The sequence below is a fragment of the Haliaeetus leucocephalus genome, unplaced genomic scaffold (genome assembly GCF_000737465.1).
Source record: "Haliaeetus leucocephalus isolate CR32 unplaced genomic scaffold, Haliaeetus_leucocephalus-4.0 Scaffold656, whole genome shotgun sequence".
Lineage (NCBI taxonomy): Eukaryota > Metazoa > Chordata > Aves > Accipitriformes > Accipitridae > Haliaeetus > Haliaeetus leucocephalus.
Window position 1 is genome coordinate 14,612,260 of NW_010973092.1, and position 11,091 is coordinate 14,623,350.

Consider the following 11,091-nt stretch of genomic DNA (forward strand, 5'->3'; position numbering starts at 1 on the left):
TGAATATCTAACAGAAAAGCCCAGAATTTTGTGTGTACATCAGCTGTAGACTTCCAACACAGCCTCTAGTTGGCAGCTATTATGCACTCATGCTTCATCCTATAAACTAGAGCTAACAAGCTCTAGTCAACCATTGAAGTCTGTGGTTAATATTTAACCATTTGTCCTAGTTTCAGCTGGGATAGAGTTAACTGTCTTCCTAGTAGCTGGTACAGTGCTATGTTTTGAGTTCAGTATGAGAAGAATGTTGATAACACTGATGTTTTACAGTTGTTGCTAAGTAGTGTTTAGACTAAAGTCAAGGATTTTTCTGCTTCTCATGCCCAGCCAGCGAGAAAGCTGGAGGGGCACAAGAAGTTGGCACAGGACACAGCCAGGGCAGCTGACCCAAACTGGCCAACGGGGTATTCCATACCATGGGACATCGCATCTAATATAGAAATTGGGGGGAGTGGGAGCAGGGAATCGCCGCTTGGGGACTAGCTGGGTGTCAGTCAGCGGGTGGTGAGCAATTGCACTGCGCATCATTTGTACATTCCAATCTTTTTATTATTGCTGTTGTCATTTTATTAGTGTTATCATTACCATTATTAGTTTCTTCTTTTTATATTCTATTAAACCGTTCTTATCTCAACGCACGAGTTTTACTTCTTTTCCTGATTTTCTCCCCCATCCCACCGGGTGGGGGTGGGGGGTAGTGAGTGAGCAGCTGTGTGATGCTTAGTTGCTGGCTGGGGTTAAAACACACCACCATTAGAGCAACTTAAATGATATTTTTATTTCCTGGTGTTCATCAGGAAAAGTCTCTATAAAATATCCAGGAATGATAGAAGCACAGAATGAGACACAGACTACATAATAATTAATGCTTTGACAAAAGCACCACCTTCAGTCAGTACTCCTTTCACACTAGGTAGTTCCCAAATATTTTCCGTAAATCTATCTTACATAATAATGCATAAGCAGCAAACTAATTTCTTCTGCTTCTCTCCTTCTCTCCTTCCAGGAAGGAAGCAAAAATCCTCCTCCCTGCCCCCCGGCTCTATTTCTAGTTTTTTTTTAAAAATATCAAGCACTTTGCTCTTTTCTCAGGAGCCATAGTTTGAAATAATGGGCAGGGATCAAGGGCTACAGCAGTTAGTTACAGCTGGTAAAGCATTTCCATGAACATTGAATCTGTGAAAGGCCTGTGTTGCCTTATTCACAAAGGGTGCATGACACAGATTTATGAACTTTGCAGTCCCAAGAGATCTCACCTGCCCTCTGCTTGAAAATTACTTTCATCTTCCCTCAGCATTATCTTGCTTGGCCTCTCTATGACCATCTGCTCCCTATATCTCAGACTGCAGAATATGAAGGTGGGGAACCCAAGAAATCAAATCATCCTTCATCCCAGGTAGCCAGCTGCCTCTTCATCTTAACATCCAAGGATTCTGATCACCACCACTTTTTTTGAAATGTATTGATCTTCCTGCTCAGCTCAAGTTTCCAGGGAATAAATATTCCATAAAAGTATTTCCATCAAAGAATTTCACACCCATCTTCTAATAAGACTCAGAAAAGAGACTAAAGAAATACTATATCCCATCACTAAAACCATTGCTAAGTGTTACTTATATCACACATCTGAGGTTTGAATGAAGAGCAGCCTGTGATTTGTCATACTCTAGGATGCCAAATACTTAATATAAACCTCCACAATTATTACGACTTAACAATACTAATGATCATGTACATCAACATATATAAAAACTACCTATGTAGCTATCAAAGTCTTTTTGGAGGGATTTTAGTTAGAACCCAGGTATCCCACCAATCATTCAGAACTCTGGAATTTAAAATATCTAGTGAATAATTTATGCTAATGTAGACAACACTCTGACTTCAAGGCCATACTCCAAGTAGTGTTTTTGCAGTTTCTAAGGGCAAGGGAAGGGCTGAGGAAAGGAAACCCAGAAAATTTAGAAATAGTGAAGCAATGCCTGGGTACCCAGAATATGTTCATGTTAAGTTCTATTTGGTAGATATGTAACATGGTATACGACTGATCATATTGATACTGAATATCAGGATCAAAATATGAAGAGATAAGGACATGTGTTGGCCCAGCAGTGTGGAAGTAAGGCAGGAATTTGCCCACTAGAGATTATAAGAAATTATATTGATGGATCTCTGTTTTTCACACCCTTCACAAAAAGAATCAGAATGTGATTGTTTTGAAAAAGCAGGTTAAACTGGTAGGATTTTCTCCTTTTTACTCAGGCACAGTGAGACTAGCTGCAGGCCCATAGGGACTGACTTTCAAATCAGTACAGAAAATATCACATGGTATCATGTGTTCCTTTCATACCACAACCAATTTCCAGAGTTAGCAAAAGGAGACAAGCAAGTGAGTATGCCATCCTGTCCTTTTAATTGGGAAAAGGATGGGCCAGATGAACGTCATAGATAAGACCCAACATAAAGCAAAGGGAATGCATTAATATCAGCTGATAACAGTTACCCCATCCTTCAAAGAAAAGTGTGTGTGTATCTAAACAGAGAAATCTGAAGTAACAGGTAAAGATTTTAAAAGGTGCTTAATCCTTTAGAGACATAGAACACTATGCATGCTTTCAAAGGGTGGTTATAAAATAGCTATAAATGTCACAGCAGAATGAACCATAAGAAGCCCAAAATTTCTGTGGAATGACCATATCAAAAGCATATGAATGGAGATTGCTAACCTTCAGGTGGATGGGAAGACCACTTAAAAATGTATACCCTTCAGTTACATCTTTGAGAGGCCACCAGAAGATCCAGTCTTAAAGTCACCCAGTGAATAAAGCAGATCCCTTTGGGTAGCTTGCTCAAAAACCTAACATTGATTTCACAAGCTGTTTAAGGAAATGATGGAGAAAACTGTCTAATCAGGGACAATGACCTCTTGTAGAGAAGACAGCCTGGACCACAGGACCTTGCTGAAGCTACATATAGAAGACTGAGGCAATTATGGAATGAGAACCTCTGCTTGTATTGACAATTGTATAGCTTAATTGGTTTGCAGTTCAAATTGGTATCACTGTTCTTTGCTATAATACTTCTTTAAATTGTCTCTGTAGAACCACAGAACCTTTCAAGTTGGAAGGGACCCATAAGGATCATCAAGTCCAACTCCCTGCTCCTCACAGGACTACCTAAAATTAACCATATAACTAAGAGCATTGTCCAGATGCTTCTTGAACTCTGATAGGCTTGGTGCCATCACCACTTCCGCGGGGAGCCTGTTCCAATCACCAACCACCCTCTCAGTGAAGAGCATTTTCTTAATGTCTAATTTGAACTTTCCCTCATGCAGCTTCATTCCATTTCCACATGTCCTATCGCTGGTCACCAGAAAGAGGAGATCAGCACTTCCCTCTCCGCTGCCCTGCTTAAGGCAGTTGTAGACTGTGATGAGGTCACCCCTCAGCCTTCTTTTCTCCAAGCTGAACAAGCCAAGTGACCTCAGCCACTCCTCTTAAGTCTTCCCTTCGAGACCTTTCACCATCTTGGTCACCCTCCTTTGGACACACTAATAGTGTGAAGTCTGTCTCATATTGAGGTGCCCAAAACTGCACATAGTACTCAAGGAGGGGCCACACCAGTGCAGTGTAGAGTGGGACAATCTACACATTATAATAATACTACATTACTTCTGCCTTCTTATAGAAAAACATAGTCTTCAAGATACATCAGCTTTCACTATACAGAAGAAGAAAATTGTAATATGTAAAATTCAGCAAAAAAGCCATACTATTAGGACACTTATAGCAACATCTTCTAGACAACCTGCATAATTTGTAACAAGGCCCAAAATGCACAGATGTGCCTATCTAGAATGATATTCAACCAAAACCTTTGCTCATAACATCAGGTTTGATCATAACTAATGTTTTCTAGCACTGCAGGCTGAGAAAACCAAATTATATTGAATAGTTCTGAATCAAACTGACCTCAGCTACATGGCTAGAACTGCAGAGTAACCCTGGCTACGCATACAAATTACTCCCAGTATCAGAGATCAAAGTCTACTACACCTTCCAAGAAAGGGGAGCTGGTCAGCAATAAGCAATAAGCAATAATATTCATTCTGTGACAGAACACAGGTGATAGACACCATGAGAACATCTGCTTTGCTGCAGTACATTTCCTTGCAATCATTCTACCTGTTCTCCCAGATTCTATTAATCTAAATACCATGACAATCTTGCAGCCTTGTACTGACAAAGATCCTTTCTACCACATCAGCATTTCTATTTAATGTATTTTTAATTCAGAGTATAATATGAAATCATTTGAGAAATCCATGCTCAGCTTTCATCTTTTCCATGAATAATTAGCAACTTGGCAACAAAGGCCACTCTCTCTCTCTGGATTGACATGTATTCCAGTGTCAAGACATCTGCATTTCCACCAAGGGGCTTAGTAATACTCTGTTCATTGCATTTCTGGTTTTGCAAGCTAAAAACGAAAGTGAAGTTTCAAGGAAGAATCCAAGCCCAGTTGTCTTTTAACCATGCTCATTTACCTCTGTAGTACAGAAGATTTCTTTGTCTTCTTGAGAAGTAACATTCCTGTCATCCAACTATAATAATCATCCTGACACAAAGACAGAGTCAGAAACAGCTACCAGGTGCCAAAGATAAGTTTATAGAAAGCATTCAGAAAACTGCTGTTGATTTTAGGTCAGCACGCAGGCAACTACGAAAAGTGTCCACTCTTCTCAGACAGCACCAAGCCACAGCTTGGCACAGCGTCCAGTGCATGCTGCATAATTTTGGCATCTTTGAATGGCACCTATACAGACTGCACTGCTGTTCAGCAGTATTTGACATCCATGAGCTCCATCACAGATATCAGAAATAGCAGCAGTCTATTGCTGGTGCAAAACTATCTGTTAGGAGATGCAACAAAGAACCAACACTTTGTACATACACAGGAGGGAGGCGTTACCCATGTCCTGCCTGCCTTTTTGAAAAAGTTGTTCACAAGTGACCTTTGTTAGGACACAATCCAGTTGTGGTACCTCCACCATTACATTGTGAATCTGAGATTCTGAAAAGCCTATAATTGTCACTGAAGACAATAGAGGTGAGGTGGAGCAGAAGGAGAAGGGTCAAGTAAGAAACCAAAGTTAAGCAAAGCCATATGGCTGCCCTTAGTCAGTGTCAAAACTGAAAAACATAATCTCCTGGTTTTGCATTCAGTTCATCAAGTAAGTGTCCCTATCTGTAGATCTGGAACTGAAAACATCTGAGATGCTGAATTTACAAGTCTCATTTTCACTTGATTAACAGCCCTTACATGCTTATTTCCTTTTAAATTGAGCAAAATAGTTTGTACCAAACTACCATTTGGCAAAACTTAATCCCGCATGTCCCTCCAACTCCCCTGTACACAGGATGTACCAGTGCAGTGTAACAGAAATTATAGTTACTGTTTGTTCAAGGCAGTAATTAATTCAATTAAATAATTGAAGAGGAAAATTCAAGGAGAAAGACTACTCAAAAAAAGTAATTTAAACTTTTTTTCCAGCTCTCTCACCAAGTGAAACAGAGAAGCTCTTCCACACCTGGCAGTCACAGTCCAGGATATCTAGTATGAATCTGGAGAGAACAGTAACTGGCCTTGAATTATCAAAGTGGTGACTATCAAGGCCAATGAAACCTTACTCTCAATTTTGCAATAAGGACAGAGGCAAACTAACATGTCATTTCTAGATCAGGGTTGGCCTGCAGCAATCTAAATGAACAAAACAAACAAACAAAAAAAAAAAAAACCCAAAAAAGAACACCAAAGGATTGAATTTTTCCTCTGCTGGACCTTGCAAATCAATTGAAAAGTGACTGGCATAGACTTGCATTTGACCAGGGGAAGAGTGAGGGAAATCAGACCCTAGTAGGAAAGAATACAGAATTCCTCTCTAATAAGATGTGGAACAGTAACTACAATAAAGGAACAACAAACATTTTCTCACATTTGTCTGTAACATTAAATAACTTTAGCTAAAGTGAATCTGTAAACTGTTCACAGCTAGGAGCCCTGATCCTCATTTACTGAGAAGATTGCCTTGCTCTCTCAAGTACATGACAACTTCCTGTCCTAACAAAAAATAGAGACTGGAATTTGAGAGTTCACATTTGCTGCTCCTTACGTGGAGCATGGAGTTTGGATTGAAAAAGAAAACTATGACTCTTGATGTGGATTCTTATACCCTCTTTTTAAAGTAATGAGATTTCATTTTTCTTCCTATTGCAACAAGAATGAGCTACATCCTCTAGTTTTGTCTGAGAAAACTGTATGAACCACAGTTACCAGATAAACCACATATTAAACATATAAAACTCATGTGGTCAGGGCAAACAATTAATCCAAGCTTCTCCCAAGTACTTGTGGCCAAAAAGGACCCATAAAGTTCAAGTGAAGTTTTTGAAAGCTCTCCAACCAGTTCTGGATTTAACACCTTTAATATATTTAATCATAGTATTCCTTGAGAAATCCAAAATTCCTGGTTTGCAGATACGTCCCATCCTGGAGAAAATATCATTGGCCTGGAAAGCATCAGTTTTATCATCAGACTGTTAAAAAGGCCAAGCCTGAAAATACTAATTTTAATATTTTCAGAATTTCCTCTTTTCTGAAGAACATACAGAACCAGTATTGCAAAAACATAAGGGGTCATCCCTCAGTATCAACAGCATGCAGGTTCTAGTCACACAGCTATAGAAGGAAAGTAGTGAAAGCATTTGTTTTGTTGGCTGGTTTGGGTGGGGGTTTGGGGGCTTGTGTGTGCAGTGTTGGTTTTTGTTGTTTGTTTGTTGGTTGGTTTGTTTTTTTACACTAAGAGCCATTTCATAATTTGTTAAAAACAAATTCATAGCAGTTCCTATGACAAGGCTACTGAAGATCAGGTATAATTTAAAACAGTTGTCCATACAAAGAAAACAAAAAGGAAAAAGAACAGAGAATTTCTCTCCAATGTGGCATAAAGATAGGGAAAAAGGTTTTATTTTTTCTTCCATGCTAGCATGCAGGAATACTGAAGACATAACTTGAATAACATGGGAATGTTTTGTACAATGTAGATTGGTAAGCAATTTCCATGCTTAAGATGTACCAGTTACGTGAGTAATTTCCCCCCTCCTCTTTGGAATAAGGCTAAGCTTTGAATAATAATTTCTTAGGCATTTACAGAACATCAATTCTAAAAATTCCTAAAGGTACTTATAACCTTTCAGATTGCTGTGAGAAATGTCAGGAACAGTTCATCCCCCACTGAAATACATTCTTCAGCTAGGGTGGAATACAGAAACTGCTCAACAGGCAACAAGAAGAGACACGAAAAATATCAATCCAGGAAATTATATGGATACCTGAGGCAAGAAGAATGAAATTACCAGAGCTAGAATTTGATCAAGGTACAAAGATGCTACTGTTGGTAAATGTTTCGTGATTAATAATGGTCTGAGGGTCATTCTTTTCAGCACCAGCAACTTGAAAATGCAGGGCAAGATGAGAGAAGAGAATTACAATTGCAAATGCCAGCAGTTACTTGAACAAAAATGGGAAGAGAGCGCATTGCATTGGGTAATGGTGACCATCCATATTTACTGTGTAATTTAGAAGTTTGAAGACTACAGGTTGTAGGCAGACATCCTTTTTAGCATCTGTATATTTTTAAGTACAAACAAGCAGAATCAAACTTTCCAATCTCAAATATCACCTTTAACATATGCTGGCTTATAAATTGGTTCAGAAGTATTTTAATGAGAAAAAACTATTTAGATAGGAAGCACCAACATTAAATCATTTTATACACCATGCTGGTGTTTCTGTAGATGTCTTCCACCTGATGGAAAATGACACATAAAATTAATTTAAAGACAAATAATGGTATAGTGCAAACATGTATGAAAGAGAAAGAAAGGGGAATTAATAGTGAGGTGACTTAACTGTGTAGTCCACTGAGCCGTGTGTCAGATATATGTGATGATGCAATCTTTGTGAAGTGCTTGAACTGTTTATGTTATGCCTCTATCCTCAAGTTTCTTTTCTAATGGTACAACAATCAGTTAGAACTGTAAAAAGGCACTAGTGTTTTTCTTTTGATTGTTAAAGGAAAACAAAAAAGCTATGAGAGTGAATTTGTCATGGCTTTTGTGTCTTAAACTGCATCCACCTTAATACAAGTTAGTCCAACGTTGGCTGCTTTTCTCTCCACATTCCTCTAATGTTGTCTTCCTACATCCTCATACAATTACACTTTCAAGAAAAAAAAAATCCTCCATCAATTTCTACTGTACAGCCACTTCTAAGCCTTCAATAATTCATTACCTGATAGTATTAGCAAAAAATACTTGGAATTCAAGGCAAAAATCACAAGAAAACTTGTATCAAAAAAAATTCACTTAAAGATCTTTTTTGCCCCCTCCCTTCCACGATTTGATGTTTAACATGGTTGGTTTATGTCTTAAGCACAAGACCGATAAGAAAAGCTGAAAATTTCAACAGTAATACTTCACTGCTCAGAAACTGCATTTCAACCTTTGCATAAGACAAGCATGCAAAATCATTCACTGTTGCAATTTCTCTTTTGAGTGCCTAAGACTACCAGTATGCCCAATATTCATCTCAAAGAGCAGTACCTCCTTTCAGAGCAACGGACTTCAGCTAAATTGTAGCTTAAAAGAATAAATCTGAACTGACAAAATCTAATTTAATTTTTAGTGCTGATTCAGTGTAAGATTAAGTTAAGCCTTCAGTGAAATTACTGCAAATTTGCACTTAAGTATCAGATCAAAATTTCATCCAATATCTTTTACTGAAGTCAAATGAAAGCTTTTTTTTCCAAAGACAGGTAATCACACTTACACTCTACAGATTTATTAAGTCAGCACCTCTCCTCCTCTTTCTGGTACTGTTTTCATTACAATGATCTTTTCACTAAATACATATATGGACATGCAAATAAGGTATTCAGTTCCTAGGCAAGCAACCAAATTTTGCTCCCTCAGCTATCTTCTGCATATGATATACACAAGCCCAAAAAAGAAGTGCTTACTGACATAGTGTCAGGTACTAACTTTTACAGGCAAATCAGCTTTATCTCCTACTGTACTTACCAGCAAAGCCTCAATAATGTACCTTCTAACCACATTCTAATACACAGAATCTTCTCATAGCTTCTGAGTATGCATAGGTCCCAAAAGTCATCTTATTTCTATCAATTCCTTCCCAAATCCCTTTTAATATTTTAAGTTACTTATTTCCATAGTTATTAGGCATTGATTTGTACACTTGCTTTACCACCTAGTCTTCAGAGCTCTAGAAAGCAAATATAGAATTTTTATTGCACATCCTCCTACTTTTACTACTGAAATAATGAAACCTTCTATAAGTTATTAATTTCATTGTAAAAGTTTATTACACTACATCTTCCAGAAAGCCACTCTAAACAAAACTATGCTGTCAATTAGCCAATAGAATGAACCATTAATGCTAATTAGCAAGTTAATGTTCAATTAGATTTAACAAAAACACTGCTGGGAACTTGAGAAGAGCCATAATGCTGATGGCCCTTTATTATTAGAATGATAGCATACAACAATGCAAGTCCTGCTACCAAACACGACCTCAGACTATATAAGAGTCCCAAGAACAGATGACTTTTCCTGAGATTTGAGCTTCCTACAATCCCTACAGCTCCTTAGGGAGCCATGTCAATTATACCATCATCAATGCAAATGGCATTTTAAAGAGTCTCTGCAATAGGCAGAGAATGCTAATGCTGATCAGAGGTGCCAGTGTACAGCACATCTCTCCCAAAAGCTCTTTAACCTGTTCTGTGTCTATTCAGTTGGTTCTAATCCCATCGTTTTTGTGACAGGCCACTGGTGCCATCTCTGCCTTTGTCAGTCAAAAATCAACCATTAAAACCAATCCATTTTCCAACATCAGAGCACTGTGGAATGCAGCAGTGGCAGCAAAAAGATAAACTCCTGTACAGAGAATGTGATAATGTGAAGTCTGCTGGCTTTCTTGCTTGATAGGTTATTCTTATTAAGATAAAATATTTTCCAAAAAACCCTATTCTAAATAGAGAGCTAATAAAAAAAAAAAGAGTGATGAAGCATGAAAACACTTAATACTGCTATGTGGCATGAGCAGGAAATGAAACTTTGCCTGAAGTTTAATTATCACTATTCTCCAAAAAAACACAAACAAACAAACAAAAAAATCCCACATGCCCATTTTCCAATGGCATTTAATCTATATACTCCTTATGCGCCACTCATCATATAACAGGGCTTTTCTGGGAACAGATGTAAAGAGTATAAATGAAGTAGCCCTACAAATCAAAAGGAAAATGCAGTATTACGGAAGCAACTGGCACATCAATTTGAAAACAAATGAGAACCCAGTAAGCCACCCCACTGCAAAAACATTCCTATATGCAATATATCTACTTCACATTTACATATCAAGGAAAGCCAAATAAATTCTAAGTTTCCTGTGATTACAAGTGTTGAGAAATGATGATGTTTACCCCAAATGCTAAAGCAATTCCTTTTGCCTTCATTAAAACTTTGTATTGACTAGCAAACTAATAAATTTTTTGAATAATGTAGTTCAGTTAACCAGCATTAGAAGTTATTTTCTAAATTACTTGTACATAATACATACAATGTTTTTTTTTTCCTAAAGGTTCTTTCTAATACTGGTTCACAGATGGACAAAGGTGAAGTAATGTGGTAAATCATACAGATCTGCACAAGAGAAGCAAGAGCAAAAATAGAAAGACTCAAAGAAGAAATCAAGAGTACAGGTGGAATATGTATTTAAATCTTCAGTTTTAAGAAAAGCAGAGAGAGGCTTTGGAACTGTGCAGTTAGAAGGTGTTCAAAGAAATCAAATACCTGATTCTAACATCAGCTTTTTATTAAATGGCTACTCCCTTTTGATCTGAGCTTTAGCCACACTTTGGGGAATCTGTAGAGTGTTTAGGCTAGAAAGTGGTGGGAGGGGAGAGAGAAAAAAGATAGGAACTTAAATCCAAACATACTCATAGAA